At 42.3% G+C, this 19,754-nt stretch overlaps 1 long non-coding RNA gene across 1 annotated transcript; it reads right to left on the bottom strand.

The window, feature by feature from the left end:
* Positions 1-15,171: 15,171 nt before the first annotated feature.
* Positions 15,172-19,106, bottom strand: LOC136564282 (uncharacterized). The gene is made up of 2 exons (XR_010784700.1): positions 18,417-19,106; positions 15,172-16,534 (listed from the first exon to the last, which is right to left on the bottom strand). It is a non-coding gene; the product is annotated as an uncharacterized lncRNA (long non-coding RNA).
* Positions 19,107-19,754: the final 648 nt, after the last annotated feature.

Raw genomic sequence — 19,754 nt, 5'->3', positions numbered from 1 at the left:
GACACAACACGGATAGAAATCTCTGGGCAAGAAGGATGACTGCAAGGACTGAGAAGATGCCAAATGAGATGACCAAGGAGAGACTGATGGTGAGCTGATGAGGCTCAGAGAAACCTGGAGGAAGAAGATGCTAACTGAATGATTTATTCCAAAAACTGCAAAGATGGATGCCTGAGAATCCTACGGCCAGAAGCCTCTACCTGCCCTCACCTTCTCACAAGTCCTAGTCCACCATAATGGATCCTGGCGGGACATAGCTGTCCATACAGCTCAGAACAAGACCTGAAAAGACATCTGACCGGATGCTTCTAAAGAGACAAGAGAGTCTGATGCCTGTCTGAGCTCCTGAGGCGAAAGTTCTATGGCCTGGCTGCCAGGCCGAGGAATGCAGAGATCACAGATGCTAACAATGATGCCAGGGTGTCTGACAGGCCCCTCCAAGGCCTAAGGTAAAAGACATGACATATCCAAACACACATAATACACAAAAGACAAGTGACACGATACACACCGGGACTGCTCTGCCCTGCGCACCACAGCACTGTGATCCAAAGCCAGGCTTTGCTTTTATGGGGCCTAAGGGTGTGCACTTCATGGACACCCCCATGTCCAAAGGAGACTCAAAAATCCCTCCCGGTGGGTCCCTACCCTGCGCCCCGCTTTCATCCCCTCTGTGGGTTGTAGCCCTCTACTTATCTCTCAGACATCTGGGGATGCAGGTCCCTGCCAGGTGCAACAGAAGGAAGCCTCAACATCTGGGAAGTTCCTGCTGGCACTGTTGTTCAACAACTCCCTGTTGTTTCTCAGTCAGCTACGTGAAAGAAATCCAAATATCAGTGCATGATCTCTGCAGCACACTGGCCAAAACCCAACAATTCTGCCACTCACCGTTCTGCTAAGAATGCCCGGCTCCTGGGACCACACCCTTCGGCCGCGCTCCGAGGCTGATGCCATTGTCACGGGGTAAGCCTGGGTTAAAAGGAGACGAGGTCATGTGGCATGGCTGAAACCTGAGGGGACCATCGCTCCTCCTCCCTACTTCCCCGACTCACCGCAACTCCTTGGCAGGTGCCCAAGGCCACCTGGATGGCACCTTTAAATAGAAAAGTTCTGGGCTTCATCACCAGGTCCTGTAACACGTCCACAGGGCTCGCACGTGCAGGGAACCCGGTGCATCGGCCGGCTGGTGACGGGGGCTTGGCAGGCCCCGAGTGGATTGCCTAAAGCACAAAAAAAGAGAATGGAAACTTAGAGCTGCACCAGAAAATGAGACCTGAGCAATTACAACTACTTCTCTCCACTGCTCACCTTGACTGCTGGTACCCAGATTTACTTCCGAAAAAGACAGACAAAGAACAGAGCTGTAACAGAGTCACCACAAACCCTCTGCTGCAGAGATAAACGGTGCCTCACCTGGTTGGGGGAATCCACTCACCCGGGATGGGGCCCTCTGGCACACATTTAATCCATCTGAATCTGAAAAAATAGTTACAACAAGAGTCAAACAGTTGCTGGATAACTTAAGAGCTCCTGATATCCTGTGTCCATCTACAAATCCCACCTAGAGTCCAACTACACCCCACATTACAAACTTCAAGTCCACAGGACTTCTCCTATTGCACCAGGCTATGCGGCAGGGCAGAGCAGCTCCGGCACAAATGTGTGTGCGCACACCCGTGACACAGGACAGGACGTGACAGACAACGGGGACACAACACGGACAGAAATCTCCTGGCAAGGAAAATGGCTACGAGGACTGAGAGAATGCAAAAGGAGATGACCGAGGGGAGACCGATGGTGAGCTGATGAGGCTCAGAGAAACCTGGAGGAAGAAGATGCTAACTGAATGATTTATTCCAAGAACTGCAAAGATGGATGCCTGAGAATCCTATGGCCAGAAGCCACTACCTGCCCTCACGTTCTTTCAAGTCCTCGTCTGCCATAATGGATCCTGGCGGGACATAGCTGTCCATACAGCTCAGAACAAGACCTGAAAAGACATCTGACCGGATGCTTCTAAAGAGACAAGAGAGTCTGATGCCTGTCTGAGATCCCAAGTTAAAAGTTCTATGGCCTGGGTGCCAGGATGAGGAATGCAGAGATCACAGATGCTAACAATGATGCCAGGGTTTCTGACAAGCCCCTCCAAGGCCTAAAGTAAAAGACATGACATATGCAAACAACACATAATACACAAAAGAAAAGTGACACAATACACACCGGGACTGCTCTGCCCTGCTCACCTCAGCACTGTGATCCAAAGTCAGGCTTTGCTTTTATGGGGCCTAAGGGGCCGCTTCATGGACACCCCCCCATCTCCAAAGGGGACTCAAAAACCCCTCCCAGTAATTCCCAAACCAGCACCCTGCTTGCATCCCCTCTCTGGGTCGTGGCCCTCTACTTATCTCTCGCACAGCTGGGGATGCCGGTCTCGGCTGCAAAGAAAGGCCACCTCGTCAGCCGGGAAGGTCCTGCTGGCACCAGGCTGATGTCTCTCAGACAGCTGTATTAAAGAAAATCAAATATCAGTGCCCGATCTTGGCAGCCCATCGGCCAAAACCCCACAAGTCTGCTACTCACCGTGCTCCTAAGAACGCTCAGCTGCTCGGGTCGCACGCTTCGGGCACGCTCGGAGACCGAGGCCGTCGTCACAGGGGGTGCCTGGGCTAAGAGGAGATGAGGTGATTTGGCATGGCTGAAACCTGAGGGGACCCTCGCTCCTCCTCCCTACTTCCCCGACTCACTGCAACTCCTTGGCAGGTGCCCAAGGCCACCTGGATGGCACCTTTAAATAGAAGAGTTCAGGGTTTCATCACCAGGTCCTGTAACGCATCCACAGGGCTCGCACGTGCAGGGAACCCGGTGCATCGGCCGGCTGGTGACGGGGGCTTGGCAGGCTCCGAGTGGATTGCCTAAAGCACAAAAAAGAGAATGGAAGCTTAGAGCAGCACCAGAAACTGAGACCTGAGCAATAACAGCTACTTCTCACCACTGCTCACCTTGACTGCTGGTATCCAGATTTACTTCCTAAAAAGACAGACAAAGAACAGAGCTGTAACAGAGTCACCACGTACACTTCTGCTGCAGAGACAAATGGTGCCTCACCTGCTCAGGGGAAACCACTCACCCGGGATGGGGGCCTCTGGCACACATTTAATCCATCTGAATCTGAAAAAAATGTCAGGACAAGAGTCAAGCTGTTGCAGGATAACTTAAGAGCTCCAGATATCCTGTGTCCATCTACAAATCCCACCTAGAGTCCAACTACACCCCACATTACAAACTTCAAGTCCCCGGGGTTCTCCTGTTGCACCGGGCTATGCGGCAGGGCAGAGCAGCTCCGGCAGAAATGTGTGTGCAGACACCCGTGACACAGGACAGACGGGACGTGACAGACAACGGGGACACAACACGGACAGAAATCTCTGGGCAAGAAGGATGACTGCAAGGACTGAGAAGATGCCAAATGAGATGACCAAGGAGAGACTGATGGTGAGCTGATGAGGCTCAGAGAAACCTGGAGGAAGAAGATGCTAACTGAATGATTTATTCCAAGAACTGCAAAGATGGATGCCTGAGAATCCTATGGCCAGAAGCCTCTACCTGCTCTCATGTTCTTTCAATTCCTAGTCCGCCATAATGGATCCTGGTGGGGCATAGCTGTCCATACAGCTCAGAACAAGACCTGAAAAGACATCTGACCGGATGCTTCTAAAGAGACAAGAGAGTTTGATGCCTGTCTGAGATCCCGAGTTAAAAGTTCTATGGCCTGGCTGCCAGGCCGAGGAATGCAGAGATCACAGATGCTAACAATGATGCCAGGGTTTCTGACAGGCCCCTCCAAGGCCTAAGGTAAAAGACATGACATATGCAAACAACACATAATACACAAAAGACAAGTGATACGATACACACCGGGACTGCTCTGCCCTGCGCACCTCAGCACTGTGATCCAAAGTCAGGCTTTGCTTTTATGGGGCCTAAGGGGCCGCTTCATGGACACCCCCCACCTCCAAAGGGGAAACAAAAACCCCTCCCAGTAATTCCCAAACCAGCACCCTGCTTTCATCCCCTCTCTGGGTCGTGGCCCTCTACTTATCTCTCGCACATCTGGGGATGCCGGTCTCGGGTGCGAAGAAAGGCCACCTCATCAGCTGGGAAGATCCTGCTGGCACCGGGCTTTTGTCTCTTAGACAGCTGTATTAATGAAAACCAAACATCAGTGCCCGATCTTGGCAGCCCATGGGCCAAAACCCCACAAGTCTGCTACTCACCGTGCTCCTAAGAACATTCAGCTTCATCGACGAGTCCCATGATTCTTCAGCAGGGCTCGAGAGAGCGGCACACCCGGTGCATCGGCCGGTTGGTGACTGGGTCTCGGCGTACTCTGAGTGGATTGCCTAAAACACAGAAACCGGAACAGATGCTTAGAGTTGCACTGGAAAGTGAGACTGGAGCAATAACAACTGCTTCTGTACCCTACTCAATGCTCACCTTGCCCACCTCACCTTGACTGCTGATATCCAGCTTTACTTCCTAAAAAGAAAAAGAACAGTGCTGTAACAGAGTCATACTTTACACTCCCCCTTCAGAGACAAACAGTGACTGACCTGCTCGGGGGAACCTCCTCACTCAGGATGGGTGGATGGATTTTGCCCTGGATTTTATCCTTCTGCATCTGAAAGAAAGCAAGGACAAAAGTCAAAGGGCTGTAGCATAACTTCACACCTCCAAACATCTTCTGTCTATCTAGGAATATCATCTAGAGTCTGGCAACACCCCACAAACTGCAAGTCCCCGGGACTTGTCCTGTTGCAGCAGGCTATGCGGCAGGGCAGGGCAGAGCAGCTCCGGCACAAATATGTGCGGACACCCGTGACACAGAACGTGACAAACAGGGGGACAACAAACACAACACATTATGCTTGTGGTGAGGGTCTTGAGGGGAAAAGGCAAAAGGGACCCCAAAGACACACTAGGTAACACGGTACACCGGACAACACGACGTCGACCGGAACTTTTCTGCGCTGCCCGCCTGAAAGCTGCCATCAAAAGTAGAACCTCTCCCTTTAGCTGTCCTAAGAGGCCCCTTGGAGGAGATTGTTTTTCCCTCTGCTAATTTTTAAATCTGTCCCAGTAACTCCCAATCCGCTGCTCTCCCATCATCCCATCTCCAGGCCGTGGCCCTGACTTATCTTTTGGATGAACGGTGATGTGGATCCACATGGCACCTGAAATGAGTCTGCCTCAGAGGGCCCCGTGATCGCCTGTTAGCCTCTCGGTCAGCTACAATAAAGAAAACCAAAACCAAAGTATGAGTACAGAGTTACGTGGGCCAAATCCCAGCGAGTCAGCTACTTGCCCTCTCCTGAGTGTGCCTGGCTCCTTCAGGCTCCAGCTTCATCCTGATTCCAAGGCTGTGGCCGTTATTATGAGTAGCACCTGGGTAAGAGAAAGGCAAAGTTAAATGGCATTCCTGTGAGTGCAGTGGATGACCTTGTGTGCTGCAAGACGTGTGAATGCCTCTGCTCAGCTTCTAAAAGGCCTCGGGTGGGGGGCTCAAATAAACACCCTTTCTCACCCTGCTGCCTTCAAAACCACCCCCCCAACAATAACTCCTAACCGGATACCTGCTCACCCTCCCTCTCCTAGTCACAATCCTCAACTCACCTGAAGCCTCAATCTCAAACATAATCTTGGACACTGGGCAGATCCCTCTTGTGACACAATGAAACTGCTGAAAAAAGCGTTGTAGTTGACACAACCTGGAGCCTCTGGAAGCTACGCTCCTCCTAAAAAAAATACAAAACAAAATAAGAACAAAACAGGAAATTACAAATGCACTTTACCACCCCTAAACACAAAACCCAAAATTGTGAACTTAAATACTCCCTGTATTCTATGCTGTTTTTTTCACAGTATCTTCAAAGCCTCTGTTGCTTTAGATGCCCAGAAACACCTGCTGAAAACAAGCTGAGATAAGCTGAAAGAGCCTCTTACCTGAAATGAGAGTGAAATGAGAGTGAAATGAGAGGAGAGCTCTGATCCCAGCACATCCCAGAGAGGGAATGAAGGCCCTGAGCAAAGGCTGGGGTTAATATACCCCTGATGGTGCCCGCCTCTCGTTCCCATGGCACCCGGGAAAAGGGAGGGAGCGAATCCCACCGGGTATGAAAGCCCTCAGAGCAGTTGCAGCTGTTTGGCTCCTCTGACTCAAATTCAAGGGGAGAAAAGGGCTTGTTATAGAAGAAAACTCTTCTGAAAAATAACAGCGCTTTCTTTTTTGCAGCAACAACTTGGAGTAAATGGGCAGGAAACTGGTATGAAATAAAATTTTTTGTTTAGGCAGCATAACTAGATAAATTGGCTAATTTGCTGTGACCTTACATAATTATTCCTTAGTGGCTATGAAGTAGTACTTCATGTGTGACTGAGCCCGGTGGAGAAGAATGCTTATGATATGAATCGTCTAAGTCTCCTTGGGACCTCTAATTAGGCCTATCTACATTATAAGTAAAAATAAGAAAAATAAAAGCTTCCCAGGCAGTGTAAGGGTTAAGTGCATGCCAGGCTCACCCTGCTCTGAGATACTTGGTCCTATGGCACAGAAAGAAGGGCCCTGAAATGTATTTTTAAACCCTTAAAATGCTGAAAAAGGCAGAGCTTCCTTCCAGTGCACCCCTTAAAAAGAGGAAATGGGGCAGTTACCTCTACTGAAACTAATACAATAGCAAATAAATAGCTTCTGCCCTTTAATTTACTCTCCTTAATTATTGGGAAAAGAAGGGTTTTCTTCTCTCTTTAAATCTCTCCAGGGATGAAAAAAGAGGGATTTTTCCCTCAGTTCTACTCTTAAGATGGAGGGACAGCTGGGCTTCTCCCTCAATTTAGGCCTCAGGACAACAAAAAGGGGGCGGCTACCCTTAATTCAAACCCATAAGAAACATTGTCAAGATTTTCCCCTTCTATTTAAACTGGAAAATAATAGAAAATGAGGACTCCCTGTCAATTAACACCCCGAACAGCATAGAAAAGGCAGGGATTCTTTCAACTGAGACCACTAAAATTGCAGGGGAAGCAGAGTCCCTCCCAGTTTGAACACAAAAAATAAAGGAAAAGGAAGCTTTTTCCCTTTTTTCTAAACCCTTTTTCTCCTAATAACCCCTCTCCTTTCTGGGAGTGCTGTGGAGGGTCTGGGGGCTCTGGGGAGGGACTGGCACAGTAAAAGGGGAAAGTTGAAAGCCCTCTCCTGGAACCCCACATGCTGCCTGGCCTGCTCAGATGCTGCCCCTTGGCAAAAGGGCTCTTCCCTTGGCATTTTCTCAAAGGGGACTGAGTGGTAATAGTTTCAAAAAAGGCAAATGATCCAAGAAATGTACAAAGAACAACACAGAATTAAGAATTAAGACAACGCTTGTACCACTGATTTCAAACACTGCCTGGTTTTATTCTGGTCTTGCCTGAATAAAACATCTCCTTAGGGGAGGAATACTCCAGATAGAAGGATCAAGACTGTTTTTGTGTTCTGACCTTAGCCTGAGAATTGTACAGGGGAGAAGGGGAATTACCATTTCCATCAGTAAACTTTATTTGATTCATTCCAAGACTGGACATGCTAGCTGGGTTATAAGTAAATGCTTGGATTGTGAGAATAATTAGTATTGTAGTTCACAACATTTATGCTCTTATTGCAAAAAGTGTTAAAGTAATAACTTAGTTTTGTGGATGGGAATTACTAGTGCCTGGTGAATGAGAGATACCTGAAGAACGGTAAGAGTCCACAGTTAAAGGGTGTCCAAACCAATTTGCCTGGAAATTATTTAAGAGAAAGTGACAAGGAAATAGAGGCCATGACCAGATTGGCCTCTGTTTTTTGCCACCGAGAAGATCAAATACACCTGCTGTGGGTTGCAACCTCACAGGCCTGGGAGGTGGGAGTATAAGGCATACTGGACCTCTGTTATTCCTGTTTCTGGCACTCATTTGTTCTCTTTTCCCTTTCGGGATACCAGCAAGATCGTGTCACAAATGCTGCAGAAAGCATCACGTGGAAAGAAACCAAAGTTCCTCTTTAATTACACACACCTATGTCAACAGCCACTGTTATAACCCATCCAAATTAAGAACCTGTAGGCAAAATGGAGTAAATTATTGGATTACAAGAAACTTAGGAAAAAGTGGTAATAGATTTGGAATTGAATGTCCAAAAGGAGAGAGAGGGATTTGTTTTACATTTAATCCTGACGGTTCGAGATTTGGTAAAAAAACAAATAATAAAGGAAAAGGTAAAACCAGCACAGCAACTTAACTCTGTATTGACCCCAAATTATCTATTGAGTCGTATTACAAGACTCCAAGCAGTTATAGAAATGATAGCAAATGGAGCTGCCCAGGCATTGGAGTTAATATAAAGTCAGCTAAGCCAAACAAAAACTGTAGGGTATCAGAATAGGTTGGCTTTACACTATTTATTGGCCAAAGAAGGGGGTGTTTGTGGAAAGTTTAATATATCAAATTGTTGAAAATTGATGACCACAGAAAAGTCATTCTAGAAAAAGCAAAAGAAATCAAAGAAGAAAAAAATATATACGCATATAATAACCGAGGTACCGGTCCAAAAATTAGAAAACAATGTTAAAACCTAGCTGGTAGGGTAATGTATTAGAAGAAATTAAGATCTTCCATTTTATGTGTTGCAACTATTTTTATATTTCTTCCTTGTGTAATCCCCTGTTTTATTTTGCCCGCATAGTCCAGAAGATGCAAGTAGATAAGAAATATTGCTCAAGCCAAAGGATTTACAAAGAATAAGAGTGGGGATTGTGACAAATGCAGGTATTTTATGATTGGCTTTTTTGAAATATTAAAATGAATATTATATGTGTTGTGTTAGAAAGGAATGCTGTATTAATTCTCTTAAGTAGTGTGTTAAATATAGTTTTAGGTTATAAAAACTGTTAAAATAGAAACGATGCTATGTAAGATACTTTTTTTAAAGAAAGGACTTGCAGCGAGATAGCGGCCACAGGACACCTGGATCTTTCAGGGAAAAAGAATTTATATATATTGCCCTCTTATCAGAAGAAACAAACTTCTTCCTGCCTCCAAGGCGCTGTTAGGATTAGAAGGAAGAAGTGGATGATGAGCAGACAGAATCCTGTGTTTGAATGGAATTTATGCACCATGTACGAAGTGTATGACTATGCAACAGGCTATTGCTTTTAAGGGTTAATCCTTTGTTAACGGGGTCCTTTTTCAGGCCCGTGCTGCCCAGAAAAAGGTACCCGGACGTCCGTAACTCTTTGTTTCTGTTGTCTCATATTGTCCTAATTCAAATTGTCCAAATTATTATTACTCTAATTGTATGACTATTTTTATAACCATTTTATTACTATTAAACTTTCAAAAATTTGAAAAGCAAGTGATTGATGTTTTTCACACCAGTCTGTTAGGTGAAAATTATCAAAAGATTTTTGTGAGTTTTCTAATTTTGGCATTAATGCTGGCAAATTTTCAGGGTTTACTGTCTATTTGTGGGTCGAGAAATCTGTCCCAAACACTGAGGGGACTCTGGAGCTATTTGGGAACAGTTCTTTTTCAAAATTCTTTTGTGTTGGGATCAAAGAGCTGGCATTTGCAGGGGCAAAATAATTCTCTGTCTGTCCTGTATTTATTAAAGCAGCTGTCATATTCCAACCTCCTCCTCCTCCTCCTCCTCCTCCTCGTCGCACGATTTGTGTGCATGGATGTGGCTGTGCAGACGAATCGTGACACAAAGTAGTCCCACTGGGTGCTAGGAGTGTGGAAGGCAAAAATGCGGAGGCACACCAGGTATCGGTTGCTCAGGGTTACGCGCTGCAGAGGGATCTCTCGGTGCCCGGCAGAAGGAGAGACGCGGAAGGATACACGCAAGGCGCTGCAGTTTTCACCTGCTGTGGTGCCGTGTATAGATGCAGTGGCGGCAGAAGTGGCGTGACAGGGCACAGGGATGCCGGCTGTGGCTGGACAGCGGCACGCAGCGGCTCGGAACCGGGACCGGGCTGTGCCAAAGCTGCGGCAAACGCAGTGGGGGTTGGCGGCGGGGCCGTGGAGATAGAACTGCGCATGCGAGCGGCTGATCCCGGAGGCAGCGCTGTGGTTCGATGAGTCGGCGTGGAGTGATATCGCTGGTGCGGAGGTTGTAGCAACTGCGCATGCGTGGGTTCCATCACTACGGCGGGGTGGGCAGTCATCATGGCGCCGGGCGGGCCGGGGCGTGCGGGAGGCGGCGGAGCTGCAGGAACGGGAACGGGGCCGCGGCTGCGGCCGTGGAAGGGAACGCCGGGACACCCGTGGTTGCAGGAGGCGGCGGAGCCACGCCATCCAGCAGCTCTGAAGCGGGAGGGTGCGGTGGGGAAGGCACGGCTCGGCCCGCCATGCAGCGGCGGCGGCAGGAGAGGGGAAGCGACCACGGGCGGCGCTGACGGGAGCCTGGGCTGGAGCGCCGCGGCGCCAGCACGGGGTGCCTTGGGTGGCAGGGGCGCCCCGGTAAGACAGTCATTAAAACACCCTAAAAATTATTTTTAAAGCCCTGAAAAAGCCCTAAAGGTATCCTAAACATTTCCAGAGAATTCCTAAAAAACTCCTGTAAAAAAACCCCTAAAATATCCCTAAAAATCCCTGAAAAATCACCTGAAAGACCCTAAAAAACAGTTTAACCCCTACCTGTAACACTGTGGCCTCCAAACATCATCTCTACCTATTAATCGGGGTAACTGCAAGACCCTCAAACACCACCACAATCACCAGCTTGAGTTGGTCTGGGCAGCACCAAATAAAATAAAATTAAAAGCTTTAAAAATAGAAAAAATAAAAATAAAAATTAAATAAAAAATAAAATAAGAAAAATAAAATAAATGCTTTAAAAATGGGAAAATAAAAAAAAAGAAAATTAAAAAAATAAAAAGCTTTAAAAACAGAAAAATTAAAACTAAAAATTAAAAAAAATGAAAAAAATAAAAGAAATGCTTTAAAAATAGAAAAATTAAAACTAAAAATGAAATAAAAATGAAATTAAAAAATAAAATAAATGTTTAAAAATAAAAAAAATTAAAACTGAAAATTACAAAAAATTAAAAAAGCTTTAAAAATAGAAAGATCAAAGATAAAAATTAAATTAAAAAAACTTTAAAAAATGCTTTAAAAATAAAAAAAATCAAAACTAAAAATTAAATAAAAAATAAAAGTAAAAAAATAAAACAAATGCTTTAAAAATAGAAAAAGCAAAAAATAAAAATGAAATAAAATATAATATTTGAAAAATAAAATAAATAGTTCAAAAATAAAAAATTAAAACTAAAAATGAAATAAAAAATTAAATAAAAATTTTTTTAAAGCATTAAAAATAGAAAAAGCAAAAAATAAAAATGAAATAAAAAATAAAATTAAAAAAATAAAATAAATGATTTAAAAATAAAAAAATTTAAACAAAAAAATAAAAATAAAATTAAAAAATAAAATAAATGCTTTAAAAATAGAAAAAGCAAAAAATAAAAATGAAATAAAAATAAAATTAAAAAAATAAAATCAATAGTTTAAAATAAAAAATTAAAACTAAAAATGAAATAAAAAATAAAATTAAAAAAATAATATAAATGCTTTAAAAATAAAAAAATTAAAAATAAAAATTAAATAAAAAATTAGATTAAAAAATAAAATAAAAAGCTTGAAAAATAGAAAAATCAAAAAAAAATTAAATAAAATTAAAAAAATAAAATAATTGCTTTAAAAATAAAAAATCAAAACTAAAAATTAAGATCAAAATAAAATTAAAAAATAAAATAAATGCTTTAAAAATAAAAAAATCAAAACTGAAAATTAGATAAAAAATAATAAAATAAAATAAATGCTTTAAAAATAGAAAAATTAAAACTAAAAATTAAATAAAAAATAATATTTAAAAAATAAAATAAATAGTTTATAAATAAAAAATGAAAACTAAAAATTAAGTAAAAAATAAAATTAAAAAACCAAAATAATTGCTTTAAAAATAAAAAAATCAAAACTAAAAATTAAGATAAATATAAAACTAAAAATAAAAAAATTAAAAAATAAATGCTTTAAAAATAGAAAATATAAAACTAAAAATTAAGTTAAAAAAAATTTAAAAATAAAATAAATACTTTAAAAATAGAAAAATTAAAACTAAAAATTAAATAAAAAATAAAATTAAAACAATAAAATAAAAAGCTTTAAAAACAGAAAAATTAAAAATAAAAATAAAATAAAAATTAAATTTAAAAAATAAAATTAATCAAAGATTAATAAAAAACAAAATAAAATCCATAAAGTGCTGTAAAGTACCGTAAAAGTTCCATAAAAGGTAGTGTCGTAAAGCACGACTGTCGTAAAAAGTGTAATTTACGACACTCGCGCATTACGACACGTTTTACGACAGTCGCGCTTTACGGCACCTTTTACGACAGTCGCGCTTTACGGCACCTTTTACGACAGTCGCGCTTTACGGCCCCTTTTACGACGGTCGCGCTTTACGGCCCCTTTTACGACAGTCGCGCTTTACGGCACCTTTTGCGACAGTCGCGCTTTACGGCACCTTTTACGACGGTCGCGCTTTACGGCCCCTTTTACGACAGTCGCGCTTTACGGCTCCTTTTGCGACAGTCGCGCTTTATGGCAGTTTCCAGCACTTTACGGTTTTTATTTTGTTTTTCTTTTCTTTCTTAATTCATTTTTAATTTTTCCATTTTTAAAATTTTTTTATTTAATTTTAATTTTTAATTTTTCCATTTTTAAAGCATTTATTTTATTTTTTAATTTTATTTTTTATTTAATTTTTTTTTCTATTTTTAAAGCTTATTTTATTTTTTTAATTTTATTTTTTATTTATTTTTTACTTTTAATTTTTTTCATTTTAAAGCATTTTTTAAAATTTAATTTTAATATTAATGTTTCCATTTTTAATGCATTTATTTTTTAATTTTATTTTTTAGTTAATTTTTATTTAAAATTTTGCTATTTTTAAAGCTTTTTATTTTATTTTTATATTTTTATTTTTTTAATTTTTATTGTTAATTTTTCCATTTTTAAAGCATTTTTTAAAAATTTTATTTTTTATTTAATTTTTATTTTTAATTTTTCATTTTTCAGCTTTTTATTTTATTTTTTAATTTTATTTTTATTTTTATTTTTAATTTTTCCATTTTTAAAGCATTTATTTTATTTTTATTTAATTTTAATTTTAATTTTTCCATTTTTAATGCATTTATTTTTTAATTATATTTTTTTTAATTTTTATTTAAAACTTTTCTATTTTTAAAGCTTTTATTTTTCTAATTTTATTTTTCTAATTCTTAATTTTTCTATTTTTAAAGCTTTTATTTTATTCTAATTTTATTTTTTATTTAATTTTTGGTTTTAATTTTTTTATTTTATAAGTTTTTTGAAATTTTTTTTAATTTTAATTTTTCTATTTTTAAAGCATTTATTTTATTTTTCTATTTTTTTCTATTTTTAAAGCTTTTTATTATATTTTTTAATTTTATTTTTATTTAATTTTTATTTTTAATTTTTCTATGTTTAAAGCATTTCATTGTATTTTTCTAATTTTATTTTTTATTTAATTTTTATTTTTAATTTTTCTATTTTTAAAGCTTTTCATTTTATTTTTCTAATTTCATTTTTTATTTATTTATTATTTTTAATTTTTCTATTTTTAAAGCTTTTCATTTCATTTTTCTAATTTTATTTTTTTAATTTTATTTTTAGTTTTTCTATTTTTAAAGCTTTTCATTATATTTTTCTAATTTTATTTTTTATTTAATTTTTATTTTTCATTTTTCTATTTAAGAAGCTATTCTTTTTTTTCTAATTTTATTTTTTATTTAATTTTTAATTTTTCTATTTTTAAAGCATTTATTTTATTTTTTTTTAGTTTTATTTTATTTAATTTTTATTTTTAGTTTTTTGATTTTTAAAGCTTTTCATTTTATTTTTCTAATTTTATTTTAAATTTTCCTATTTTTAAAGCATTTATTTTATTTTTTATTTAATTTTTATATTTAATTTTTCTTTTTTTAAAGCACTTATTTTATTTTTTTTATTTTTTATTTAATTTTTATTTTTTATTTTTAATTTTTCTATTTTTAAAGCTTTTTATTTTTTTTAATTTGGTGCTGCCCAGACCATCTCAAGCTGGTGATTGTGGTGGTGTTTGAGGGTCTTGCTTTATGGCACTACCTTATATGGAACTCTTACAGCACTTTACTGCACTTTACAGTTTTTATTTTGTTTTTCATTTATTTTAAATTAATTTTTTTAAAATTTTATTTAATTTTTATTTTTAATTTTTCTATTTTTAAAGCATTTTATTACATTTCATTTGGTGCTGCCCAAACCTGCTGTAGTGCATTTTTATATTTTGTAATACTTTGAAGTAATTTTGTTTTGTATCCCCATATTTCTCCCAAATGGTTTATCCCAAACTTCTACCTGTGTTATCCCTCTCCAGGGATGAGAGCATCCCCAAACCCCCACCCTGGCTCTCTGTCAATCACTCAGCCTCCCATCCCCTCCATGCAGAAGTTTAGGTCCAAGTTGTCCAGTGATTAGCCAGAGGCTAGGGGTCAGCCCCCCAAGCCTTACCCCATACGCTCTCCTATATGTCTATCACCCAGCATCCATCCCTTAGGGTCACTTAATGGTTGGTAGGATGTTATCTACTGTCGGTTTCCACCTCCCTTTAAATGTAACCTTGGCACATCTCCCTGGGGCTCTCAGCAGGAGGCCCCCTGAGGTGCAGGAGCTCCTTTGGGACTCCTAATAAAGCCTTGGATTAACCCCTGCTAAGAGTCGGCCCTTTATCTTCTACCGCTGTCTCTGGTGTCTCTTCTGCTGCAAAGGCGACCAGCCCAGGTGCCCTCAGTACCCTCAGGGCACAGAGAGTGTCTCCCGGCCAGCCCAGGTGCCCTCAGTACCCTCGGGGCACAGAGAGTGTCTCCCCACTGTCGGCCCTGTCGGGGCTGCCCCCCCGGTGTCTGCCGACTCGGGACCGGCTGAGGGTTACTGAGAGGCTCGCACAAACCCGCTCGGCCGCTGATTGTGGTGGTGTTTGAGGGTCCCCAGGACAAGGGAAGAGACGAGAATCTTGACTCCACCATTCAGAAGGCTGAAATATTATTTTATGATCTCTATTATATTAAAAGAAAATTAGATATTAGAACTACACTAAAAGAGCAAGGAGACATCAGAAAGCTGGAAAGGAACGAATAATAAAAACCTGAGACTGCTCACAGCCCCGACACCGCTGGACCATGATTGGTCATCAAGTAGAAACAATGCACAGGAGACCAACCCAAGATGCCCGTGTTGCTAAACCATCTCCAGCCCACACTCCACAGCCAGCAGATTGTTATTAGTTCCATTTCTGTTCTGAGGCTTCTCAGGAGAAAAATCCCAGCGAAAGGATTTTCATCAAACACGTCAGTGCCAGGTGATGGCACAGGCAGCATCGGCTGGCTGAGGTCACTGTGTCATCCCTGCCAGCCCACATGTCACAGCAAGGAGGAGAGAGTTCACCCGGTGCTCACCCTGTGCTCACACAGTCCTGCCAGGGGACCGGCTGCCAAAAGAGAGCCGTGCCATGCATGCCAGTGTCTGCACGGGAGAGAGAGGACATGAAAAGCCACTGAGGAAGCTGCCACCTCCTCCCTGAGCTCTGCCCTGCAGGCCGGGTCATGGGCAGCCACTTTGAGAAGGCTGCATTTGCTGCCCATCAGCTGCTCTGTGTCTGACAGGAATTGGAATAGCCCAGGTTTGGGTTGGTGCTGAGCAGAGGGCAGTGAGGAGAAAGGGAGAAGGCTGTGCTGCAGGGCAGGTGGATCCAGGCAGAGCAAATTTGGGGAGCAGCCTTGTCTAACAGCATTTCATTTTCCAGTGCTTCTACATTGCATTTCATTTTGCACTTCTGCTAGAACTGCATGTCAACATGTTTCAAATATCCTCCTCAGTCCAGCAGCCTGCTTGAAAGTGCTGTGTCTTTATCAGACCATTGATGGTCCCTCTGAAATGTGAGTCACTGGCTGCATCCAAACCTTGTGCTTGAAGAGCATTCCTAATTAAAGCAGATTGGGCCTTTGGGGAAGAAGGGGCTGAAAAGCATTTCCTAAAGCATTTTCTACTCAAATTTCATTGTGAGGAAATACACCTGAAGGATGATGCAGGGATTAGGATTGAGATAAAGATGAGTTTGGTAGGTCAATTTTACTTTGAGAGCTTGAGAAGCACAGGAAGCCCAAGGTGATGATCCCAGAGGGTTGAACACAGAGGTTTCACCCTCCCAGATAAACAAGGGCCTTAACCTTAAAACCACTGCTCTCAGCAAGGAGCTGTCTCAACGCTGCATTAATGTCTTCTCCTCTTTGTGCATGAGATTGAAATCCCTCTTGGGGAAGAATCTTATTCCAAGTAAATTCCAGTTTGGTTTTGGCAGCTCAAACACCTTGGCAAGGCCAGGACAAGTTCAGTGGTTCTCCCTGTCCTGAAAGAGAGGAGAAAAGGGAAGTTAAGCTCACTGCAGAATCAAAGACTCCTGCATTTCATCTTTTGGCTTGGATTGCTCACCATGGAGTTTTAGCCATAAAAAAAGGGGAGGTGGCACCAAATTGGATTAAAAAGTGCCCTTTCCCAGTGTTTTTATTCCAGACATTCAAAGGAAGCTCATTTTTCCTCTAGCATTCTTTCCCTAATTTTAGCAGAACCATTCTCATCCCAGACCCCACTCATCAGTTGATCAATCCTTTGGCACTGGATCTGGACAAAGGAAGGGACACATCTGGGTCATGGGAAAGCACGGAGAGAAACCCTCCAAAACTGGACAGAGAAAAATGAGATGCGGGAAGACAGAGCCTGCAGACAGAGAAAAATTAAATGCAGGAAGACTTACCTGCAGCTGGTTGCTCTTTGCACTGGGCTTCCTTTAAAGGAATGGATTTGCTGCTAAACACATCTCAGGCTCAGATGTGACCAGGAGAAGGTGGGATGGAGATGAAGAGCCAGACAGGGAATAGCCAGGGAGATGCAGGGCCCAGGAACATCAAGGATGGAGAAGAGAAGGAACAGGGATTGTTCTCCTTGTTTAGATCCATCAGTGCTGGGAGCTTGGGAAGCACATGAGGGTACCAGAGGGATGCTGGGCAGGAGCAGGATAACTCCAGGATAAGGGCAAGCTGCTCCCACTCCAGGGCTGGGCCAGGGAAGGAGGGGAATTATTTCTCTCCCCTTTCCAGTGGGATGCAGGTGCCACCCCATACAGAGGCAGGAAAACTGCCTTGCAATCAAGTACAAAACCTGCCTGGCAAGCCCAGGATGCCAGCAGAGCAGCCATTTCTCCTGGATTTCCCGCTTACAGGCATTTTAAGCTTGCTTTGTCTCAAAAGCACCTTTTTTGCCAAGGGCATTCCCATTTCTTTTGGATCCTGAACAGAGGTTTGGAAAGCTGACTTTGATGAGGGAACCGTTTCCTATTTTGATCCGTGTTAACTTGGAGTTTCCCTTGGCACCAAAATCAGGGGGTGAACCCAACCCTTGAAGGGCCATAAGATCCTAACTATCCAATCCCCAATCCCCTCAGCATTGGCTTGTAGAACCTTCTCAGGGTTAATTTAGCAAACTTAAGGGTTTGGCAAGTTCAGGATCAAAACAACCAAAAAAAATTCGTGAAAAAGAAGCTGAACTGAGGCTGGCTAAAAGCTGATGACTCATTACAACAATTCAGTGAAAAGGAAGCAGGATTGATCCTGTGAAAAACGCCAATCATTTGTTTTTAAAATTCTAAACATTTAACAGTAATTAAATGGTTATAAAAATAGTAATACAATTAGAGTAATAATAATTTGGACAAATTAAATTAAATATGAGACAATAGAGACAAAGAGTTACGGACGTCCGGGTACCTTTTTCCGGGCAGCACGAGCCTGAAAAAGTACCCCCATTAACAAAGGATTAACCCTTAAAAGCAATAGCCTGTTGCATAGTCATACACTTCATACATGATGCATAAACTCCATTCAAACACAGGATTCTGTCTGGTCATCATCAACTTCTTCCTCTGAATCCTAACAGCGCCTTCGAGGCAGGAAGAAGTTTGTTTCTTCTGATAAGAGGGCAATAAATTCTTTTTCTCTGAAAGATTTAGGTGTCCTGTGACTGCTATCTTGCTGCGAGTCCTTTCTTTACAAAAAGTCTCCTACATAGCATAGTTTCTACTTTAACATTTTGTTATAACCTAAAACTATATTTAACACACTACTTAAGAGAATTAATACAGCATTACTTTCTAACAAAACACATATAATATTCATTTTAATATTTGAGAAAAGACAATCACAAAATACGCATTTTTTCACATTTTCAATACTCACCAAGCCACCTGGCCAGAGTTCTGTGCCCACCGAGGACACAGCAACCAGCAGGGACCTTCCTCCCATTCTCCAGCACAGGCTTCTTTCCTCCACACGCAGGGAGCTGCAGCCACTCAGGGAACACCGACTTAGTCACAACAGGAGAGGCACAAGGATAATTTGGAACTCGTTGTGACCTCAATGCCGCCCACACCCAGGAGAAAGCACTTTTCCCATCAGACGGAGCGGGGTATTTCCTGTACCACCCTCTCTTCTCCCTACCCAAGGCGCATGAGCACACTGCCGCAATCATTGCAAGGGCAAGTGAGCGCCGCCCTGAGCCGCCATCTTGGATGTGGCGTAAAAAGTGACCTTTTTTTGTCACCCCTTTCCCTTTTTCACCCCCTGCAGAGGCAGGAAAACTGCCTTGCAATCAAGTACAAAACCTGCCTGGCAAGCCCAGGATGCCAGCAGCCATTTCTCCTGGATTTCCTCTCCGCAATCTTTGGTACTGGCAGAAGCCACTCCCGGCCAAGCCACCATCTTTGTTGTGGTACCCTTAAGCATCCCCCGCTCCTCACACAGGCGTTTCTCTTGCCGGCTGCCTCAACCCGGTCCCGACGCGGATCCCGCGCTCTCAGCGCCATTTTCTGCTGCTTTTCCCGGCGGGAGAAAACGGGTGGCGGGGTCAGCGGCACCGGAGCCCCGCGAGCCGCGGCAGGGAGCGGCGGCGACGCCTCTGCCGGAGTCCTCCCGCGGCGCCATCTCGAGTGTGGCTGGAGCCCGACCCAGCTCATGCAGGGTCCTGGTACGCGGGCGCTTCTCCGCCTTGAAATGGCAGCTCTGTCCCCTCCGCGCCTCCGCCGCCCGCCGAAACCGGCCCCGCCGCTGTCGTTCTTCCCAGCCACCGCCCCGCACGGCGGCCGCTCGAGCCCGGTCACGCCCCTTTGCACCCCTAACTGTGCTTCGCCGCTCCCCTCTGTGCACAGCACCGCTCTGTGCCCACAAGGTGGCAGCACCGTCCCCCGCCCGGGCCGGGCTGGACGCGCTTTGGGGCAGGCAGGGAACGGAGGCCGAAGCTGCCGGAGAGCCTTTTGTATTTATTCCCTTCAGCCTCAGCAGCTGTTCCTACGGTTTAAGGGCACTTGATTGGTTCATTCCTAGGTAAAAACATTATAACATTGGTTTCAAAACGACTACGCGTCTCTAGTCAGAATTTCCTACATTCCTGTATACAATAGAACGGATAGATTCTTTCCAAATGGTTTTAGAGATAAATTCCAATTCTTTGCCAATACCTATAAAAACGAAAAACTTGACAGGTTTTGGTGTTCTACACCCACTCCTCCGTGTGAATTT

Source organism: Molothrus aeneus, chromosome 18 (genome assembly GCF_037042795.1).
Source record: "Molothrus aeneus isolate 106 chromosome 18, BPBGC_Maene_1.0, whole genome shotgun sequence".
In the NCBI taxonomy this organism is placed as follows: Eukaryota; Metazoa; Chordata; class Aves; order Passeriformes; family Icteridae; genus Molothrus; species Molothrus aeneus.
This window is presented reverse-complemented; position numbering and strand designations above follow the sequence as displayed.